The following is a 12369-nucleotide window of genomic DNA, read 5'->3' as shown; positions in this document are numbered from 1 at the left end:
GGCTTCAGTAGTGGGCACAGGTTCTGGTATACAATAGACATTCAACAAATGTTTGAAGGAGCCCACGTGTTATTTCATTCACTAAATAAAATCCTATTTTATTAACTACCATTTTAAATAGAAATTCTTGTTTTATGAACATGACTGATGGAAAAGGAAGATTTGAACAATGTTTATGAGTTTTTAATTTTTATTGAGATTTTTTTGTATCTCAACTTATTAATAAAAAAATAAGGAATAAGATTGGTGTACTTTATCTCCCGACATTATTCAAATTGAACTGGCTTTTTTAAATTTTTTCAAGATGCTTGGGGTACATTATTAAATTCTTTACTCCCAGAACGACCCATCCATTTTTCACACAATGACCTTGGTCCTGCTTTATGAAAATAAATTTGCATGTACAGATGACATGAGTTTGTGTATGTTTGTTCAATCATATTTCTTGACTCCCTCAAAGCAGGCAATCATTAAATAATTTTAAGGAATTATAAAATGTGAGATATTCTTTATTGTAACAAGGCAAATTTTATCATTTATCTCAAAGCTTAAGATATCCTAAAGAAGCTTACCCTAAGAATGGGGCATTAAACTAAATAATTTCTACTTTATGAAACTGGCAGTCATGAAACTAATATACAAAATGCTTGTTGTCCTTATAAACAAAACAAAACTGTGTTTCTTACCATAGCACAGTATTAAACCAAGTGAATATTACCTATTTGTCTCAGTAGCCCCTCTGTACTTTGAAATAAAAATTGAGGGGGGAAAAAGTGAATGCTATGAAAACTAGTGGAGAAAAAAGAAATTCTGAAGATTCTAAAGTTGCTTAGAGAGAAACTTTTGAGGGAAGACATTAGTTATACAATTTCCATTCTCCAAATGTTATGATCATTCTTTCAAAGAGAACTCAGCTCTACTGTTCAAATAACTCAGAAGCTGAATTTCAATCTATGACACTCTTATCAAATTATCATTCAGTAACTGCTTAGAGAACAAATTACTGATGAAACCATGCTAGTACCCAGAGCAATCATTTACCTGTCTGACCAACCAGTACTGAAATTGTTTATGTGATATTTTCATACTTAATGTAGTACTTTTACTACAACCATTCCCTACAAGGTCAACCAGTTTTCATTATACCTAGAAGTATTTTCACCTACATTAATTTTTTAATAAAATAACAATGAATATTGAAAAAATAAAATATGGAAGGGTATGAAATAAATCTGTCTCCTTCTATGATTCTTAAATCCCTAATCATTTTCCCTACTGTAATTCTTACCCGTACTTTCTGGGCATTTATTTCTTTAAAGAGATTAATTGTAGATATACAATGGGATCATAATAAAATTTTTCTTCCGCTTTTTAAATAATTGACATAACTTGACAATTTTTGCACAGTCCTACACAAATGACTTTTTAGTGTCTGTAAAATGCATACTAACTTCACTTTTGGGGTGTACTTATTTAGCCAACTTTGTGTACTTTGTTTAATCTTAATTTTCTTTTCATTTTACTATTACAACCAATATTATAATATTACTGAATCAATAGCATGTGAATTTAAGTGGTGATAGATATTGACAAATTATTTCCAAAGAGTTTGTACCAATTGATATTTCCACCAGCAGTAAATAAGAATATCTATCCCTAACATTGATGGATCTCAAACTTTCTATGTAAAGACACTTGAAAATTAAGAAACATAGAGTGTGTTCTATGACTTGTTTATATACATATTTTCCACTTTAGAAACTAAACCTGATAAATTAAAAAAAATGTTTCTTAATACATTTTGGGTAAAAATGATAAACCCACTATACATTAATATAAAATATCATGATAAGTAACTATATTTCCTCAAACCAAAATCAGTGAAGATAACAGCTTTGCTTTACATTTTTTACAAATGCACTAATTTTTGTGACTCCTTTTCATGTCTATCTTAATAGAAGACCACTAGATTTTCTCATCTGTTGGAAAATGTTGCTTTGCTTGAAGTGTATGAAGAAATTTGTCCTCACATAGTAGAAAAGGGGGATACATTTTAATAGCCTTTTCACATAATTCTTGATACCACACCAAAACCTGACAGTAGTAGTTTCTTTAAAAATAGCTGCAAATGTGGAATCTGAAATCTCATCAATGAATATAATAAAATTATGATTTCATGAAAATCTTTTAGTCTTGATGTACACCCATATTGTACTTTAATGGATCTTTACCTACGAGTTAATTTGGGAACATCACACATTGGCCACTTGGAAAATAACCATTCATTAAGTTATGCAGAATTCTCAAATATTGTCTTATTTCATGATATGATATTTAAAAATGTTTCAAAGGGCATGGTGGCACACACCTATAATCCCAGAGACTCAGGAGACTGAAGCAGGAGGATCTCAAGTTCAAGGTCAGCCTCAGCAACTTAGTGATACCCCGGTTCAAAAAAAAATTTTAAAAAGTGGCACAGCCCCCTCCCCCCTGAGTTTAACCCTAGTCAGAAGAAAATAATTTTTATATCAATAGCAATCTTTTCAGAAAAGACTTTTAAAGAGTCTCAATAAATTGGCTGTTACCTTCAACAAATGATGCTGGGAAAACTGGAAATCCATATGCAGCAAAATGAAACTGAATCCCTTTCTCTCGCCATGCACAAAAGTTAATTCAAAATGGATCAAGAAGCTTGATATCAAAACAGAGACTCTGCGTCTGATAGAAGAAAAAGTTGGCTCCAATCTACATATTGTGGGGTTGGGCTCCAAATTCCTTAATAGGACACTCATAGCACAAGAGTTAAAAACAAGAATCACCAAATGGGACTTACTCAAACTAAAAAGTTTTTTCTCAGCAAGAGAAACAATAAGAGAGGTAAATATGAAGCCTACATCCTGGGAACAAATTTTTACTCCTCACACTTCAGATAGAGCCCTAATATCCAGAGTATACAAAGAACTCAAAAATTAAACAATAAGAAAACAAATAACCCAATCAACAAATGGGCCAAGGACCTGAACAGACACTTCTCAGAGGAGGACATACAATCAATCAACAAGTACATGAAAAAATGCTCACCATCTCTAGCAGTCAGGGAAAGGCAAATCAAAACCACCCTAAGATACCATCTCACTCCAGTAAGATTGGCAGCCACTATGAAGTCAAACAACAACAAGTGCTGGCGAGGATGTGGAGAAAAGGGTACACTTGTACATTGCTGGTGGGACTGCAAATTGGTGCAGCCAATTTGGAAAGCAGTATGGAGATTCCTTGGAAAGCTGGGAATGGAACCACCATTTGACCCAGCTATTCCCCTTCTCGGACTATTCCCCAAAGACCTTAAAAGAGCATACTATAGGGATACTGCTACATCGATGTTCATAGCAGCACAAATCACAATAGCTAGACTGTGGAACTAACCTAGATGCCCTTCAATAGATGAATGGATAAAAAAAATGTGGCATTTATACACCATGGAGTATTACTCAGCACTAAAAAATGACAAAATCATGGCATTTGCAGGGAAATGGATGGCATTAGAGAAGATTATGCTAAGTGAAGCTAGCCAATCCCTAAAAAACAAATGCCAGATGTCTTTTTTGATATAAGGAGAGCAACTAAGAACAGAGCAGGGAGGAAGAGCATAAGAAGAAGATTACCATTAAACAGGGATGAGAGGTGGGAGGGATAGGGAGAGAGAAGGGAAATTGCATGGAAATGGAAAGAGATCCTCATTGTTACACAAAATTACATATAAGAGGAAGTGAGGGGAAAGGGAAAAAACAAGAGAGAGAAATGAAATTACAGTAGATGGGGTAGAGAGAGAAGATGAAAGGGGAGGGGAGGGGAGTGGGGATAGTAGGGGATAGGAAAGGTAGCAGAATATAACAGTTACTAATATGGCAGTATGTAAAAATGTGGATGTGTAACTGATGTGATTCTGCAATCTGTATACGGGGTAAAAATGGGAGTTCATAACCCACTTGAATCAAATGTATGAAATATGATATGTCAAGAGCTTTGTAATGTTTTGAACAACTAATAATAATAATTTAAAAAAAGAAGGTTGCACAGGAAAAAAAAAGAAATTGGCTGTTAAGGACAGCTGACTCATAGGAGAAGTGGCTGCAGAGGATTGATATGTCTCCACCTGGGGATTCCTAAGGCCATATTTTTCTAAGATTCAGATTCCTCATGAAACAGCCTGGGAATAAGACTGTACATACTGTAGTTATGAAGCTCTATGGACAGTGCCAAAGATAAGTTTATGAAACTCAAGCTTGCTCAAAAGAAAAGGAGTCTAAAAGGTCATATTCCCAAAATTCAGCAGACTTTGGAAATCCTAAAATACATGCAGAAGAAAAAAGAATCCACCAATTGGCTGGAGACCAGATTCTCATGAGCAGATAACCCATACTGCAAAAGTTGGGTTCCTCCTACTGAATAAGTTTTTCCGTTCTTTGGGGCTACTGTAATGCTAGAATTAGATGTTGATGAAGCTCAGGTATTGTTTGAAATAATTTATCAACTGCTACAAGGAATCTGGATTCTCTTGAGGAACACCTTGACTTTATTCAAGATCAATTTACTACTACAGAAGTCAATATAGTAGCCAGTGTTTATAACTGGGATATAAAGAGAAGAAACAAAGATGATTCTACCAAGAACAAAGCATAATTCTGCCAATTAAAAATGTGGGTCAGTTTTACTAATATGATAAATACTCCAGTGTTTATTAAGACTGACATAACTTTGAATGTTTTTTTTTAACAGCAACAATGATTAAAACTTTAAAAAGACACACACCATTTTACTTATTTATAAAAATAAAATTGGTTAAAAATATTTTATAACACTAACTGAATTTTTCACATTTTTAAGCAAAATTATACTGCTTTCATGATTTTATTTATTTATTTACTTTGTCTATCAAAAGATAACTCTTAACTAAGTTGGCCAAAAACTGTGAGATAGTTATAAGAGACTGAATGTTGGACACTAGCACAGTTTACTTTTTCTTTATTGACTGATCTTACTCTCATTTGATGTGGTTAAACTATTTGATAGCTAGGAAAGACACTTTAATATTTGTCAACTTGTTTTTCTGTAGTATTTATAGGATTTTTATGGTCCTTTGTTGTCATTGTCTCCTCTGAGTAGTGTTTCATGAGCTATCGCTTAAACAATAACTATCAAGATATTCTGGACTTTTCAGGAAATAGTAATCTGCCTTTCTTCCTAGTTAGAGAGCAGTTGAGACAATACTTATAATCCCAAATAAGTACACAGTGTCCTTGCAATGCTAATATAAGGGAGATCTTGGCCAATGCAAAATAATATTACTCATTTCAAAACTCTTAGCTAAGGTGATGTTGTATTTCATAACAGATCTCCAAGATATCTTGAACAATAATATCTGAAATAATTGAAAAGTTTGTTGTGAGCTTTTTATTTAAGATAAACTGCATAGGAATAGTTAAAAAAAAATCCCTGGGGAAAGCCCTTGGTCCAGAGGCAAGTAATAGATGATACAGATTCTGGCAAAAACACAAATGTATTATTCTATCTCCATGTACTAAAAAGTATACTGGTGCAATGTTTGTACTTGTATTTTATATAATTAAAAGAGTGACATTGAAGGGGAAAAGAAAGAAAGGTCTTTTAAGTATTGAAAAGCTCTCAAGTTAATGGTGGAGGATACAAACTTTCCCAAATCAAAACTTAGCTGAAAAGCCTAGTTCTATTACTGGCATCAAATATTATTAGTAGCTTTCTTTAAGTGAAAGGTTTGCTTTATTAATGTGTGATCAAACACTTGCCATAAAGTCAAAGTCTGAATAACTATAGTTTTGTCTTTCAGTCATTCTTACCAATGAAATGGTAATTCATGAAAAATGTGGCTAGAAAAATTCTTTTCAATTATTTCAAATATTCCTGTTCAAGATGTTTGGAGATCTGTTATAAAATACAAAATCACCTTAGCTAAGAGTTTTGAAATGGAATTATTATTTTGTATTGGCCAAGATCTCCCTCAAGATAGCCATAGTACTCCAAATTGTAGCAGAAATGATTTATTTATATTTCCCATTTCAATCACAGGAAATATTAAAAAGGACACTGTACTAAAAGAGTTAATAAGATCAATAATTTTCCTACTCATCAAGGACAGTCTTACATAAAACAAGCATGCCTTTTTCAAGCTAATGAGTGATAAGAACAAACTGATAACTTGTTCAACTTGGTGCTACTGTTTTGGACTTGCTAAGGCACTAACATCTCCACACCATTTCTTTTGTTCCATCAATGTCCATATAGACACAGTGAAAATAGTAAGTAATGTCTTAGCATTCTTATAAAAATAGTTTTGACCTAATAGATCCCTTGAAAATGTTTTGGGGATATGGTTCACTTACAAAACTATTGTTCTCTATCATCTTCTTTTTATTTTATTGACTGATTGATTGATGGATTGATTGGTATTGGGATTGGACCTACAGAACTTTACCCACAGAGCTAAATTCAAAGAAGTCTTTAATTTTTTTGTTTTTGAGACACTGTCTTTTTCAGTTGCTGAGGTTTGCCTGAAACTTGCAATCAATCTCCTGCTGCAACTCCCAAAATTATTGGGATTATAGGAATGTGTGACTGCACTCAGCTATAGTTTCCTTTTTAATACACTTCTTCAGTTGCCTATGCAATATGTAAACCCAGGTATTCTAACTTTAAGTTCGTTTCTTTAATGACTATATACATTGTTTAGGAGACTTTTCTATCGGTTGCCAATGCTATTACAAAGTTCTCTTTACTGAGATTTCTCAATGGTCCTTGTTATGCCCTCTGGGGTTATGATATACATTCATTCATCAAGCATTTAGGTTTCTTCTATGAACCAGACACTGAGGCCATGATGGGGATGCCAAGATGAATAAGGCACTGTCTTTACTTTCAAGGATTTCACAATCGACTGAGGAGACAAATGTGTATACAGCTACCTATAAGGCCATGTGATAAATGCTTTAATAGTACTTTGTACAAAGTATTTCAGAAGCACAGGAGAGAGTGATTAATTGTTCCCAGAGAAGGGAAGAACAGTGACCTGGGGCTTAATAGAAAAAGTGCATTTTAGTTGAATTTAAAGGACAAAATTATTTAATCTCTTTATTCATAAGATAGTCCCCTTCACATACTTGAATACAGCTACTGTGTATCCTATATTGTATGAATTTCTACTACTTTCAATTAACTATTCCAATGCCCTCATGAACAAATGATGAAGATGAATATAACAAATTTCATATTGTGGAAAACACCTTCTGAAAATATGTATTGATCTTTCTTCTGCAAGCATGCATGCACATTTGTTAGCATCAAGCTATAATTAATCACGAGAGCTGGCTCTCCAGCTTTTGCTTAATATCCAAACTTCTTTTTCTAAAGCACAACTAGAAACAAATGTGCCAACTAAAGAGACTTCACAAAGTGCTCCATCCAGATTTTCCTGTCATCTTTCCTATAAGCAGAAGGTCAGGAATTTTTTGTTTTGTTCTGTTTTTCTGTAAAGAACCAGATAGTAAATATTTTAGACTTGGTAACCCAGATAGTTTGACAACTACTCAGCCCTATCCATGTAGCATGAAAACCATCATAGACAATATGAAAATAATAGTCATTATAGTGTTAAAAAAAATCTTGATTTTCAAAACCAGACATGGCTCGCAGGCCACAGTTTGTTGATTCCTACTAAAGGTTTCTTTCTTCTTATGTCCTCCAACCTCCCACTGTGGGGTGAAAAGAACATCAGATTCAGAATCAGCAGACCTGACTTTTAATTCTACTCAGAGCTAATAACCAGCTGTGGAAACTGTTTTCCTGGTCTAGCATTGTTTTTCTTGTGCCACATCAAGAATCTTTAGATTATATAATCAATAATCATCATTCCTAAAACCAAAGAATCACTGCAAAGTAATTCTCTTTCCTGCCAATATTCTTGAATCCATTTCAACACAGAATAGACAGTATGAGAGACTAATAAAGAATGAATGTGACTTCAGATGGTACTGATAAGAATGTTTATATCAAATGGAGACAGAGTCTAGTCTCTGCAGGTTACAGTGCAGGTAACTTTCAATTCTGACAGTAATGAGGCTGCCCAGAAGAAATCAACTGGGGACCTAAAATTTTCTGGAGATTTTAGCAAAAGAAGAATGCTTGAAAGAACTGGGAAAAGAATGGAAAAGAGGAATTTAATAGGCACAATATACTTTTTAAATGTTAGGAATCATCAAACAAATGTTGGAACCAAAAGGAAATATTGTAGGCCTGAGTTATATTTCTAAGTCATGGACTCTCATGGAAAGAAGTTCTGTGCTCTGGATCTTCATAGTATCTTGAGTCTGCAAAGTTCCTGCTAGTCATATCACCAGAAGCAATATAATTACTAATTCCTTATACTTGCTTTGCGATTTAGAGTTTATATTCCTTTATATGATATTGCTCAAGCATCCTGAACCTATGAGATTGGCAAAGATGAATATCATCATTGCCTTTTTACAAATCAGGAAGCAGAAATTCAAAAAGATTACTTTGCATTTAGATGAGTCTTGACTAAATAATAAACTGAGGGGCTAAAGCTAAGCTCCTAAGTTAGCCTTGAAAATGTAGACTGAACACTAAAAACAGACATCACCAAATATTTTCTAGAACACCATATCCTTTATAATTCTAGGAGGAAGGAGGGCTTGGGGGAGTGGGATTTAACAGCTTTTAAGCACTTTAAATTTAGAAATAGTTGCTTAGCATTTTGCTTGAACTGTTAGTGCCCAATTTACCTAGTTTTTCTATTAAATGTTTCAGCCAAATGTAAATGCTTTATGAATATGGTTCATAAAATGTCCTGGGAGGAGGTTCCATAATAAAATATCTCCAAATGTGAAGGATTCTAAAAGCAGAAGTTATTTCTTTCAATTTGATTGGTGTCTTATGTGTATACCTTATTCTAACTAAAAGAAGAAACCCCAAACATCTGTGAATAATTCAAATTGCTAAATGGCAAGAATAGATTAATACTTTAATGTTATACTTGTCTTTTATCCAGGCACAACTTTGAACATAATAAATTTGGTTTCAGAACTGAAACCCACAAGATTCTGAGTTTGGTTTATTTTTTCAATACATATAATTAACTTCATCTTTGAAGCTTCTGAAGGTTGTAGAGGGCAGAAGAAATGCATTTTTATTAAAATGACTCAACCCGTGGGCGGCCTCCACAGTTTCTTACACAGAATACTACAAAGAGTTTTGAGAAACAACACTGAAGCCAGGAATTGAACAAGAGAATGTTACAAATGGGAAAGTCCCCTCAGTTCAGCTTCTGCCTGGCACTAAAGATACCATTGGGAACAGTTGAGGAAGTCACATGTATGTCTGGTGTTCTCCCTTCCCCCCACCTCCAAGTTTCCCATAATGAAATTACATTTTACTAACACCCCAGGTGAGCTTGTGTGAGAAAATGATCTGTGGTGTCCTTGAATAGAAAAAAGGTGGATGGTCCTTCTATGTGGAAAAGTTGGGGGAATTGAGGGAGCTGAGAGTGTACACAGGAGCCTCATGACTCCTCCTTTACTTTCCTGTGGACTACTTCCTTCTAGAAACTTAAGTTTCCTAGAGGTTGTGGCTGGGAAAGGTGGCATTCAGGACAATGGTATATTTGATTTTACATGGAGGTTAGTTTCTTTCCTTTTTTGGGAGGGGGTTATTAGGGATTGAACCCAGGGTTGCTTAACTACTGAGCAACATCCCTAGCAACGTCCCACCTCCACCCCCGACACATACACCTTTTTTAAAACTTTTTTTATTTGGAGACAGGGTCCCATTAAATTGCTTAGGGCCTCAATGAGTTACTGAAACTAGCTTTGAACACACACTCTTCCTGACTCAGCCTCTCGAGTTTAGGATTACAGGAGTGCACCACCATGCCCAGCTGGAGATTAGTTTCTTAAAAAATCCATCTGTAAGGTGAAAATGACCTTGAATCAAAATATACATAAAGATTTATTGTATTTTCCTTATAGTACATTAGACATGTATAGTACACACACAGCCCTACAACTATAAATATAATATACTCAAAATATTCAGTTTATAATAAAAAGGCCATTTTGTACTAAAAATATCCATTGAGAGATTTTATATTAGAAACACACTCAGGGTTATGAACTGCTAATATCATGAAGTATATAGGAAAGCAATTGAGGGTCAGTGTTATGAAAAATTAAGGCTGATTTGTCTCTACTGTTTATAGGAATAAATATCAGACCCTCTGCGGAAGTCCAGCTGGGCTGCCCAATTCGGCTGGGCAAAATAACCAAGAGGTGACAAGCAACTTGAAGGTTGAAGCAGGAACTACTTTATTGCGAGTGAACTCAGCGTCAACTGAGTGAACTCAAAGTAGCAGGCACCCAAGGTGGAAGAAGCTGCCTCTCTGCCGGACCACAGAGGTATATATGCTTAACTAATTACACACAGCTTAACTTAATTAACATCATCTAGATACAGCAGTCAGCCAATAAGGAATCCTCATCATCTTAATGGCTTGCTGGCGTTGCTTCACAAACCACTCCTCCTGGCAAAGTGCCAGGTGCCATCTTGACTTGGTTGTGGCCCTCAACACCCTCCTCTTTCTTTTCATTTTTTCCTTTCTTTTTTTCTCTTTCTTCCTGAACAACTAGAGCCAAATTCAAATAACCTAGACAACTTAGAGACACTCACAGCATATTGAGCCTCTACTGTTGCCATTGTTATGGGCTGATTTGAAAGTTAAGTTGGGTTGATCCCATTCTGCTCAGACATTTCACTCCGAGCAGGATTGACACCCTTTTCCACAAGAGCCCACTCACATAGAAGCTGACATCTCCACCCTCACCCACTTGCACCCTAACCACAATGTCTTAAAACTATGGAGCAAACGTTAGCTTACTTCCTGAATGGGTACAAAAAGGTTACAATTCTGAGAATGTAGTTATGAGTGTACTTGTCTCTCCTGCCCCTCTCCTTTGTGGTTTTTCTGTTTTTAAGTGATCCCCCAACTGTGTTCAGTGTCTTGGGCTGCAGAACAGTCTGTTTTCTACTCCCTTGGCCCTAGCCAGAAAAATTCTTTGTCTTTACTTCAAAAAGACCGAGAATTTTATTTGGGTTTTTGGAATAGCACCTTAATATCCTAACAAATTACTGTAAACTATAAAGCAACTTAAGTCAAACACAGTCTTAAAACAACACACATCTATTATCTCACAATTTAGTAGGTCAGAAGTCAGAATTCACTGCTTTGGGTTTTCCAAGGCTAAAATTAGTGCCAGTTGGCTGGGCACAGGGAGCAAGTTTAAGTTTCTGGCTGAATTCTGCTCCCTGTAGCTGCAGGAGGGAGGTCCTGTTTCCTTGCTACCTGTGGGCCAGAGGTTATTCTTAGCTTCTAGAGGCACCCACACTCTTTGGCTCCTGGCCATCATCCTCTGTCTTCAAGGTCAGTCACAATGAGTAGAACCTTCTGCAGGCTTTTTCCCCCAGTAATTTTGTCTTGCATGTTTATTTTTATACTTGATTTTATTCAAATACTTGTAATATCTCATAATAGTCTGATACATTTTCATTTCTCATGTTTCAAAATTCTCTATCTCCCTTTCTGCGTTATCTTTCCTGTGTCTCCTTCAACTGTGTTTCTAACACTTTTGCCTTCTTGTTTTGATTTTAAGGGCTCATGTGACAATATTTGATCCACCTATAAGAATCCAGATTTCTTGCCCTATTTTAAAGTCATCTTATTATTATCCTTAATTCTGTCGGTAAAGTTCTTTCATGGCAGTACCTAGATGAGTGTTTGATTGAATAACTGGAGAATGGGAATCTTCAGAAAGCAAACACCTTTAATGCTTCCCACCAAACCAAAATAAATTCATAGTCTTTCAAACATACTTATTTATAGATCCTAAAATATCTTGCATATCTAGCCAAAAGTATAGGAAACTAAGTTGTTGGTAAGTAAAATTTTATTTGCAAAATGAAGAACCAAATGAAAACATACCCAAGAGGACTGTTATGGGAGGTTACAAATATTTGAATAAAGCCATAAAACATTGAAACAGCAAGTATAAAAATAAGCATGCTGAAAAAGAATGCCATGGCCTAACAAAAATACTGGATGGAAAGAGCCTGCAGATGCTTCATTTGTCCTCTAGACATTTGGGGTCACTGATCTATTTAGAGGTGCCCAGGTGTTACTTCTTGCCAGGCAAAGTCTAGAGTGCTTAGTACTTTGAAACAAACAGTGCTCTGAGACTTGTTAAAGGCCTAGGTGAAAGTCCCTAATTGGAT

General features: G+C 35.1%; 1 protein-coding gene and 1 pseudogene across 3 annotated transcripts in view; one reads left to right on the top strand and one right to left on the bottom strand.

Moving 5' to 3' along the window:
• Nucleotides 1-12369, bottom strand: part of Immp2l (inner mitochondrial membrane peptidase subunit 2) — an 868756-nt gene that overhangs the window by 130587 nt on the left and 725800 nt on the right. The gene's annotated exons all lie outside the window — the stretch shown is intronic.
• LOC144370265 (prefoldin subunit 3 pseudogene) lies at nucleotides 4154-4680 on the top strand (annotated as a pseudogene).

The sequence above is a fragment of the Ictidomys tridecemlineatus genome, chromosome 2, assembly GCF_052094955.1.
Source record: "Ictidomys tridecemlineatus isolate mIctTri1 chromosome 2, mIctTri1.hap1, whole genome shotgun sequence".
Lineage (NCBI taxonomy): Eukaryota > Metazoa > Chordata > Mammalia > Rodentia > Sciuridae > Ictidomys > Ictidomys tridecemlineatus.
The sequence above is the reverse complement of the archived record's forward strand: the minus strand, read 5'-3'. Positions and strand labels throughout refer to the sequence as shown.